This window comes from Scylla paramamosain, chromosome 1, assembly GCF_035594125.1.
Source record: "Scylla paramamosain isolate STU-SP2022 chromosome 1, ASM3559412v1, whole genome shotgun sequence".
Classification (NCBI taxonomy): Eukaryota; Metazoa; Arthropoda; class Malacostraca; order Decapoda; family Portunidae; genus Scylla; species Scylla paramamosain.
In genome coordinates this window covers 6526668-6537500 of record NC_087151.1, presented here as the reverse complement: position 1 = coordinate 6537500, position 10833 = coordinate 6526668, and the positions used below count along the sequence as shown (strand labels likewise).

The following is a 10833-nucleotide window of genomic DNA, read 5'->3' as shown; positions in this document are numbered from 1 at the left end:
GAGAGAGAGAGAGAGAGAGAGAGAGAGAGAGAGAGAAAGCCTGTCCGACAGATGGATAGATAGATAAAGCCTTAGGGAAAAGAATAAAACGGCAGAAGAAAAGACACACACACACACACACACACACACACACACACACACACACACACACACACACACACACACACACACACACACACACACACACAGGCAGAACCGGAAACATCACAAGATCAAATGAGGCTAAACAAGCTCCTGGATGTAACACTGACCTCTGGAAACAAAAATAAGTACGAGTGTGTAGTATAATTTAAAATACACCAAATAAAACCCAGGAAGGCGGTGAGGGCAAGGGGCAGAGAAGTGGTGGTGGTGGTGATGATGGTGGTGGTGGGGAGAGATGTAGAAAATCCCTAATGATCAAGAAAATAAGAGAGTGTGCAGAATGTAGAATATCCAGTGTACAAGGCCAGGCCAGAATTCGACATGTCAAGAAACTGGCTGCAGGTACAGGTACAAGCCGTCCACGATGAAGTACCTCCTCCTCCTCCTCCTCCTCCTCCTCCTTGTTCTTCTCCTCCTCTTCTTTTTCTTTTCGTTCTCTTCGCCTCTCCTCCTCTGCATATTTTTTCCTTCTTCACTTCTTTTATCCCCTCTCCTCCTCCTCGTTTTCTTTTTCTCATCCTTCTTCTCCTCCTTGTCCTTCTCCTCCTCCTCCTCCTCCTCCTCCTCCTCCTCCTCCTCCTCCTCGTCCTCCTCCTCCTCCTTTTCTTCTTCTTCTTCTTCTTCTTCTTCTTCTTCCTTCCTCCTCATCCTCCTCTTTCCCTTCATCCTCCTCTTTCCCTTCCTCCTCTTCTTTCCTTTCTCTTCCTCTTTCTTTGGCACAATTATATTTATAAGTCAAGAATTTTTTTTAGATTGCATTACCTTGTTTTGTTTCTTTACTCTTCTTCTTCTTCTTCTTCTTCTTCTTCTTCTACACGCTTTTATACTTCTCGATTTATTTACGTATTAAGCGGGTAATTTCCTCTTCCTCCTCCTCCTCCTCCTCCTCCTCCTCCTCCTCCTCCTCCTCCTCCTCCTCCTCCTCCGCCTTTTGTATCTTGAAGCTACATTTTTCCTTCTTATCAATTAAGAGAATATTATTTTCATTTTTGCAGTTTTTCGAGTTCAACTTTCTCGACCTCCTCTGAGCCTCTTTGTAATACACACTTTCAAAATTAAGTATGTTTGCATGAATCTTTATCGCTCGTTCTTCCCGCCTTGTTGATTGACCAAGTTTTATAATGTACAGGTTCATGGTTAGCATAGTTTTAAATGCTTTATTTTTTCGGCTTCTCTTTGAAAGCATGGAAGAAATGTGTCTATTCTGGGAACAATACTCTTGATAATTTACAATATAAGATTCAAAGTATAAAGTCTTTCAGCATTCCGGCATTATTGTTATTCAATTGTATGCATCATTTGTTTAGCAGTAACAGTGTAGCAAACTCTTACAAGCACTTTACCACGCCCACCGCCTGCCTTTCCGGGATTTGTGAAGATTCTAAAGACGAGAAATCCACAAGCTTGGGATAATAATGTTAGCAAGGCGGGCGGGTCGCGGGAACTGAGAGGATGCACGGAGGCGAGTGACCGATTCAGCTGCGAAACATGAGGCTTATGAGAGGAGTGATGAATGAACCGTCTTACTACTTTTTTGTGTAGTCTATAATAAGGGTGAACCTGATGGATGAATGTGTTATAAAAGCGGCGTGGTGCTTGAAGGAATATGAGCAGCAGAGAGTAAGTGGAAGAAGTGCATGAGAGAAACTAAATGCAAAAACAGAGAAAACAAACCAGTACAGCTCAAGTCAGGAAAAGGAAAAAAAACACAACTTTTTGTTTTGTATCGCAAGGCACAAAAGAATAGCAATATGAAGATAACCTACGACTTCTAATGTAATGAGAGACCAAAGCATTGTCATGGTTAGTGGGATAAAGTATTCCGAGAGGCTCCAAAGCAGACTGCGGTGAGGGGAGAGCATGTGTGCAGCGTTGTGAGGCGCCGCGCAGTGAGTAGTGACTCGAGGAGGAGTGAAGGCGTGGCTCGATCAGATTAACTGGATTTATTACGCTGTTAGGTGATGTTACAATTTTTTGTGAATGATTGAATTAGAAAACTCTCGCAACGCTGAAAGGTGCGTGTGGGAAGGGTTTAACTGGTGGAAGGAGCAGGAGGAAGAGAAAGATATCTAACTAGAAGGAACAGAAAGATAATTAAACAGTGAAAACTAGGAAGGGAAAAAACTGAGAAGTTTTTTGTTTTGTGGAGGGAGGGAGGAAGGGAGGGAGAGAGGGAGGGAGAATTTATAATATAAGAGCTGATGTACACATTGTTTATTGCCTTTTAAGAAGAGATAGAGTAAGTAGTAGTGATGATGGAAGACGAGAGGGAGAAAAATAAAAATAAAAGGAAAAGAGAAAGAAGAAGAAGAAGAAGAAGAAGAAGAAGAAGAAGAAGAAGAAGAAGAAGAAGAAGAAGAAGAAGAAGAAGAAGAAGAAGAAGAAGAAGATGATGATGATGATGATGATGAAGAAAAAGAAGAAAAAGAAGAAGAAGAAGAAGAAGAAGAAGAAGAAGAAGAAGAAGAAGAAGAAGAAGAAGAAGAAGAAAAGAAAAATATAAAGAACGTGAAAAAACAACAAACCTTGAGCTCCTGACTAGACTGTTTGTATAACTATTTACCTATTAGTGGAAGAGACAGAAGCAAAAAAGAAGTAGGAGGAGGAGGAAGAGGAGAAGGAGGAGGTGGTGGACAACGAGAAATAAAAGAGCATGTCAGTTAATTGCTGTGTTGTCAGTGATATTGTTGTCTGTTAATAGTCTTGTGTTTGCAGTGGCGATGTCAATCAATACTAATGGTGAAAATTTCTGCTTGTTTTTATCTGGATTCAACCGCAGTCAGATACAAACGAAGGCCAGGACGGACACCGCCCTCAAGATGATGCAGGAAGACGCGTTCTGAGGAACACTAGTATTACATTTTTTCTTTTTTTTATTATTATCATTAAAAGTAAGAAACCATACCGAGCCATGAGACCACCCATGAACTCAGCAGCAGCCATGGCAGAACCCAAACATGTTTTCTTCTCTAGTCGACGTAGGTAGAACGCCAAGTAAATTGAAATAATGTTGTGGCAGCTGTGCGCCTCGCCACTGATCGCAGAGTGGATGAAGTAGATATCAGGGTTACGTGCGTCTTCTGCTGTTCGTCACTCGCTGCTCGTCAAGCCAGACTTCATTGTAATAACACCAATAAAATACTTAGCAATGTCTGCTTATTGAATGCTGGTCAGAGTAACGCCAGTTTAGTTGTTTTAGAAATGAATGTGGAACGAGTTCACAGTGTGCATTAAGAACATTGCATTAACTTTGGCAAGATGAAAGAATTGCAACGTGGAAGCAAGAGAGGCACGGCGGTAATCACATGCTGAGGAGAGAAGGGAGCAACCAAGCCTCCAAGAATGTGAGGCGCGAGGGGCGTCGAGGAGCAGACACAGGGGACCAGCGTGAGGCATCGCTTAGGTACACATAGGCTTGACGCGTCCGGTAAGCAGGCCACCCACGCAGCCGCCGCCCCTCGCTGCAGCGCGGGGGCTTGGGGGGACCACGCGTGTGACGAAGGGGTTATGACCGAATATGCCAGGAAACCCTCGGGCGAGTAGATCTGTGGGTTCTAATTTCACGATATCTTATGAATTCATTTTGATTCATTTTGCCTTACATATGAGCACTGATTTATAGTTACGTGGTCTTTTGTTCCACGGCAAGTATTCCACAATAGCGCACACCCAAAATTAAGTAATGAACTGACAGTCATTCCGAGCTAAAGAAGAAAGACAAGTGGATGGTGCATGAAGTTTGAGGCGCTGCGGCTGAGCGGTGACCTCAAAGTTCGCACACTGAACTCGAGCAGCCATCCCGCTCAGCGTCGCCTTCCGACATGCTACCTATGTTTCTGCATACAGCCTATCGTTATATAAGGACCATTAACCATGTTGTCCTTAATGATAACTAAACAATTTTACCCAACAATTCAACATTTGTTTGTTACTTTTATATCATTATTATTATTCTTGTTAATGTCTTCTATTATTATTATTATTATTATTATTATTATTATTATTATTATTATTATTATTATTATTATTATTATTATTATCATTATTATTATTATTACTATTATTATTATTATTATTATTAATATTATTACAAATTATTAGTATTAGTATCAGTAATAGTATTTACAGTATTTTTGAGAGACAAGTACATACATATTGAGACTTACACCACCAATGAATATACAATTAATGACAATTTATAGATAGTATGCACGTGACATGACGATCCCGCGGTAAGCAATAATAAACCGATGCCTGGCCGTGGCCACCGCGGGAATAGCAAGGATGGTGAAATGGTGCTGTGCTTTCGGTTGTTCAAGTAAAGAATGTAGAGTCAATGTCTTTTTATAGATTGAATCCCAAGACCAGAAATAAATAAAAAAAAAAAAAATAAAAGAGAAGGGCTAGGAATGGATAGACATCGCAGAATTGTAGGTAAACCGTACATGAAACCGGTGACTGTGAGAGAGATATCAGGAGCCGTGACAAAACGAAAAGGCAGAAGCTCCAGGGGCACAGGAATAAGTGATGGGAGAGATAATGACTACTACTTACAACACAGTTACTTGTGTCTCTCTACTGCAGGACTGAGATTTTCGTGGAGCACAGTGATATCTCCCCTTGCATGACAGTGTGAATCTCTCTCTCTCTCTCTCTCTCTCTCTCTCTCTCTCTCTCTCTCTCTCTCTCTCTCTCTCTCTCTCTCTCTCTCTCTCTCTCTCTCTCTCTCTCTCTCTCTCTCTCTCAGCTGGACACTGACTGGTTCATTTTACAAGACTGCCATCTTCTTAATGGAATCATTCAACAGTGATTTTTTTTATATCCAAAAGCTGTTGCAATGCAGTGTTTTCACCCTGCAAGAAAGTTATTATTCATCCTGGAGGACAGTGACTTGTTTATCTTGCAAGGAACCCACCGTCTTTATAAAACAATTCAACATAGTGATTTTTATACCCATCGGATTTCTGGCAGTTATTACGTCAAATCAGTAGAATTTAACTGTAAAATATCATTCATAACTCATGTACATGTTTTCTACACAATCTCGTCAATATATCCTCACTTATCTTTCTCTAAATACTCGTACTGCTTCAGTATTTCTCATTCATCAATTTCCACCTTTCCATCTATATGTTCTTCAATTCCTCAATATTTGCCTCAATTTCCATTTATTTCATTACCTCAATATCTATTAAGAGAGAGAGAGAGAGAGAGAGAGAGAGAGAGAGAGAGAGAGAGAGAGAGAGAGAGAGAGAGAGAGAGAGAGAGAGAGAGAGAGAGAGAAAGGAAGATGAACGGACAGACAGACTTGGAAACAGTTAGACAGACCTGACACACAGAACCGAAAAAAAAAGAGAAACACGCACAAACAATCACCAGCGGATATTGACAGCAGAGCAGGAACAGGGCAGGGCAGAGTAGAAGCAATGCAGTGCGACATCATACTTGGTGGGACTGGTCATGTGGTCGTACCGGCTTTTAATTGAGCAACGGGATGGTATATGAAAGTGATAGTTCGGCTCCTAGTTTGGTTCACCTGGAAAATGACCACCGCGTCCCAGAGAGAGCCTGGTAATCTCCCTGTGTGCGCTTAATGTCCCAGGCTACGGGTTTATGAGGAGTCTAGCCAGTGCTCGGTCAAGATGTCTGGCGTGGTCAACATACTTCCCTCTTCCTCTTTTCCTTTCTTTCCTTAGATTTTTACGCAACACACGAGAAGCTGCAAGAGGCCAGTAGACCTAAACATGCCGTTCCCCATATAAATCGTACATATCCCCACTTATCTTCGTTTTTCATAAGTTTAGTTAGTCGTCTTCCTTCGTGATGTGTAATTCATGGATAAATTTGTCGTGTCTGAATGTTTACCTGCACGGTGCATTGTGTTTCAGTGGTTACATACGTGTTAGGTGTATTGAGGTGGCTGTAAGTGTTGATAAGTGAGTGTTGTGATGTGTTGCAGTTCTTACAGTGGTTAAAACATACTAGTGTGGTGTGTTCTAGTATTGATAATTGAGTATTGTGATTGTTACCATTGGCTATAACGTACCAGTTTTGTGTTCTAGTATTAATAAGCGAATGTTATGATGTGTTACAGATGTTCTATTCTGCAAAGGTTATAACATAGGAGTGTGGTGCACTCTGTTGTTCACAGGTGAGTGTTACAGTTATTCTGAGTTAGAGTGGTCAAGACGTGCTAGTGCATTGTATTCTTGTATTTGTAAGTGTTGCCATGTGCTGCAGATGTTGTTAGTTGAGTGTTGTGGGGTGGAAGACATTGTAGCAGCGCCTTGAACCTCGTCCCGCCGTATTGTCTCAGCCACCGCTTTCTTGTACACGTGTGAGGCTTTTTTTTTCATTGACTTTATTGCCTTGTCCACAGATGAGACGGGCAGGTTATTATTACAAGCCTTTGTTGGTGCTATTTTGCGGCACACAGGTTTCCCTCTCTCTCTCTCTCTCTCTCTCTCTCTCTCTCTCTCTCTCTCTCTCTCTCTCTCTCTCTCTCTCTCTCTCTCTCTCTCTCTCTCTCTCTCTCTCTCTCTCTCTCTCTCTTTATCTATCTATGTATCTATCTCTATCATCTATCCATCTATCTATCCATCACGGACTGCCACGACTGGCTTCTTCCAAGTTCCCTATTTTTCTTTTCATGTTTTCTGTGTGTGTGTGTGTGTGTGTGTGTGTGTGTGTGTGTGTGTGTGTGTGTGTGTGTGTGTGTGTGCTAGTACAAAATTCGTTTAATGTAAGTTTGTAGACATTTCCTTTACAATATTATAATACGTCGGAGAGGAAGCAGAAACCATGACAAATGGGAAAGGGAATGGAGCATTATCTACACTTAGTATTTTCCCGCACCATAAAGTAAAGCTCCAGCATTTATCTATTTACTTATTCATGTATTTATTTATTATTATTGTTATTATTTAACATAATGTGAATCCGATTAGTGAAGAATTTTGGCTCGAATTTTCCTCAACGATATCAGATGCTGACGTGAGTGTTGAAGACAAGCACATACAGACAAACAAACAAAAAATATTTATGTATGTAAGTATGTGTGTGTGCATACACACACACACAAAAAAAATCTTTTTAACTAATATTAGCACTGGCTTAACCTGAACCACGATTTACTAGAATCTCTCTCTCTCTCTCTCTCTCATATACACACTCTGAAAGAGCAAGCTGCTTAAAAGAAAAAAATCAAGAGAATTTTCCGCGATGTGCATGCACGCGTGACTCCAGCGAGGAATGTGTGTAGTGTTCAAGACTCACTAATTACAACCACTCGTAAATAATTATGTCAGTGGCCGAATGTCTTCCTTTTGTCTTCCCCCCCACCCCACTACCCCTTTTCTCTCCTCATCCTCCTTGATATTGTGGAGAAAGAAAAGGCTGTTAGGTACTGCTATTTATATTGATTTTATAATTATCAGTACTGCGAGGAACGTAGGGATGAGATGTAACAATATCGATCATGCGAGGGGGTGTTAGGTCCCCACTACGGGATATCTCAGCCAAAACACCATTCTTGAAGATTAGGTCAGCAAGGCGGGCGGTCGCGTGAACTGGGAGGGTGCACAGAACCAAAAGTGACGTCAATGTAACTGGAAGTGTTAGCCAGTTATTCAGGTAGACAAATTCCTTTGATTGTAACGCTACTTATGCAGCTTAGTGATCGATGCACAAACGTGGTTACACTATAACGACCTATGTCATAGAATCTGTGGTCAGAGAAGTAAGGCTCGTCTCACTTTTATTGTTTATGCACCAAAGACACCGGTATAGGATGAAAAAAAAAATGGTATAAAAAAGTCTGCTGCCAATGCCGCTCCTGAAAAGAAACGAGTAGAAGAACCAAGGGAGATGGCCGAGAGAGAGAGAGAGAGAGAGAGAGAGAGAGAGAGAGAGAGAGAGAGAGAGAGAGAGAGAGAGAGAGAGAGAGAATCATGATCATACTCCTGGATAGTGGCATTATAATACCAGGGGCACTGGTGGGGCAGTGGCAGTACAGTACCGGTGTAGCGAGGGAGCGGGGGGAGGGCAGGCAGGGGTGGCGGTCGGTGATGTGGCGGGGAAGGGGCGGCAGCGGCGGGGGTGGCAAGCCTCGCATCAAAAGGAAGGAATGCAGCTCACATTCAAGTCCCAGTGGAAAAAGCTGTATGAAGTTTAAGAGACTTATTTATTATGACACTAAATATTCCTTTCATATCTTGTTAATTTCTGTTATATTGTCTTTAAATTATTGAAAATTTTTACCATTCAGAATGTTATTAAGCAACATTCCTCTGTCAGTCATTCCGCTTCACATGGCCGAGGCTTCCGTCATTCCAAATGCAGGTATATTATGGGGCATATTTCCCTCGTTCCACGCGCTGCATACCATTTTCTCTCGATGGCTGACCATTATGTCGGTAACAGAGCTGCCGCCTGGCCATGTGGCCCCCGGGCGGCGGCTCCTGCCCACCAAAGGTGCCGCCGCCCCGCCCCCTCGCGCCCTGCACCCTCCACACGACGCTCCGCCCTCTAATTAAACGGTGTATCGGTTTATCTTATTTCATGATATACTGCTCGGAGGCTCGCGCGTGATCCCCTTGTGGTGCCGACCGCCCCTAGCGGCAGGGGGCTCTGGGAGGCGTCTTGACTGATGCCGTGCGTGCCCCTCCTTCCTTCCCTTCCTGTCACTTGATCACTGTCATTGAATTCCTGGCATCCCTTGACTTTCCCGCCGTCGTGGTATGTAGTACCTGTAGTGTCGCCCCCATACCTGGCTGACGGTTTGCCCTTGTCCCTATCAGTCTCAGCTTATCCATGTCATTTCTTCATCTTTTCGTCCTCTTTCTTTTTGTCGACATGTACCCCTCTACTCTCACTCCGGAGTTAACTTTAGTCTTGACGAGGTGACAGTGCAGGTGGTGTTGAGGATGACATTAATGGTGGGAGAGGTGATGTGATCCTGGTGGTGATGGTGACTGTTAACGATAATAACAGTGATGGTGATGGTCATCGTTTCCACTTCAAACAAATAACGTTGAATCTTGGCGGTATAGTAGATGTGTAGAACTGTATAATGAATATGGTTTATAATGATCTCATAATGTAATTGTGATGTTAGTGGTAATTTTGACTTAGTTGAAGAAATGGGATTGGTTGGACAAGGAAAAATGGAATTGGAAAGGGAAATAAAAAACGAGGCTTACTGGGGAAGGGCGGGATGGGCGGCGTAGATGAGGCCGTCACCTTGATAATGGTAGTTGAAGAGAGGGACGGAGAGAAAACGAGGTAATGGAATAGAACAGTTTATGGCACACGTGTTTATAAATTCAGTCTGGGAGTAAAGTGTCACAAGGTCATTCACGAAAAAAGAAGAGGAAGAAAAAAAAAAAAGCCTTTGTTGTGATAAGGTGATGGACACAAGGGGTGGCTGGTACATGTTCCCTGCCAGTCACCTTACTGCAGCTCTCCGGCTTGCAAACCTGTCTCCCTCGTCCTCATCTTACCTGCGTCTCTACACTGTCTCCAGCTTATCCGCAAAACCTAATGTAACAAAAATACGCTGTGAAAGGAAAGTTTCTCCGCCGGTAACTAACAGCGACTATAATAAAAATTAGTGTCTTTACGCCATGAACAGGATATAAAAACACGTGCTCTGAATCCAGTGTGGGCAGACCTTGTGTATTTCCTCCTAATTGTTTTGATGTCAACGATTATGAACTGAATCCTACGTCTCTCTCTCTCTCTCTCTCTCTCTCTCTGTGCCTGCCCTGCCTTCTGTCATGTCAACGGTAAAATAATGAATAATAATAAAAATAATTATGATAATAATAATAACAAGTGGAGTGTAGCAGAGCGTGGTTTCGATCCACGGACCTCTGGGTTATGGGCCCAGCACGCTTCCACTGCGCCACTCTGCTGGTGCTTCGTGGACACCAAGCATAATTTCTTGTTTCTGGTCTTGTGAGTTAAAGATTGGCTTGAAGTGACCCTAAAGTCAGCTAATCAGTCTCTCTCTCTCTCTCTCTCTCTCTCTCTCTCTCTCTCTCTCTCTCTCTCTCTCTCTCTCTCTCTCTCTCTCTCTCTCTCTCTCTCTCCACACGTCATACGGTCCCACGGGCGATGGCTACAAACACTGGCAGAGGGTAGATAATTGTGTGCCTGCCATGCATTGTCACCTACCGTGCCATGAGCGCTGGCGTGGATCGTGCTGGCCCGCTGTGGCTAAAACTCACTGTAGCACATCAGGGAGGTACACACTCGCCCTTATTGTCATTGCTGGACAGAACTATCTCGGCCTGCAGGTGTCAGGATAGGAGAGGCCCCTGAGTTTGTCACCGGCTGTCCTGCGGCGATCTCAGGTTAAGGGCAAAGCCACAACGTCTTATATTGTGTCACGCCTTATCGAGCAGCATCACCCGGAGCGGCTCAAGCCCCACTTGCTGTGTACAGCCGATCCCGCCAGCCACTAATGCAGGACTTTCTACTTTATCGCTTCAAAGGTGTGGCGCTGTATGGATTGGCTCACTTCTCAATTAAGCTGCCGGAATGACCACCTCTCTGATTAGCATAATTGGGGATATCAGAGCGCGCGGCGGCGGCAAGGCATTACTACCGTTCTTCTGTGTGGAACTCCCGGCCTTACCTACGATAATGGCGCGCCTCTGTATTAATGCCGCCGCCATGAATTACCTC

At 43.3% G+C, this 10833-nt stretch overlaps 1 long non-coding RNA gene and 1 other non-coding gene across 2 annotated transcripts in view; one reads left to right on the top strand and one right to left on the bottom strand.

The window, feature by feature from the left end:
- The window catches only part of LOC135115020 (uncharacterized), a 122181-nt gene that overhangs the window by 33082 nt on the left and 78266 nt on the right, over window positions 1-10833 (top strand). The window lies entirely within an intron of this gene.
- On the bottom strand, window positions 9987-10058 carry Trnam-cau (transfer RNA methionine (anticodon CAU)). Its single transcript has one exon. It is a non-coding gene; the product is annotated as a tRNA-Met (tRNA).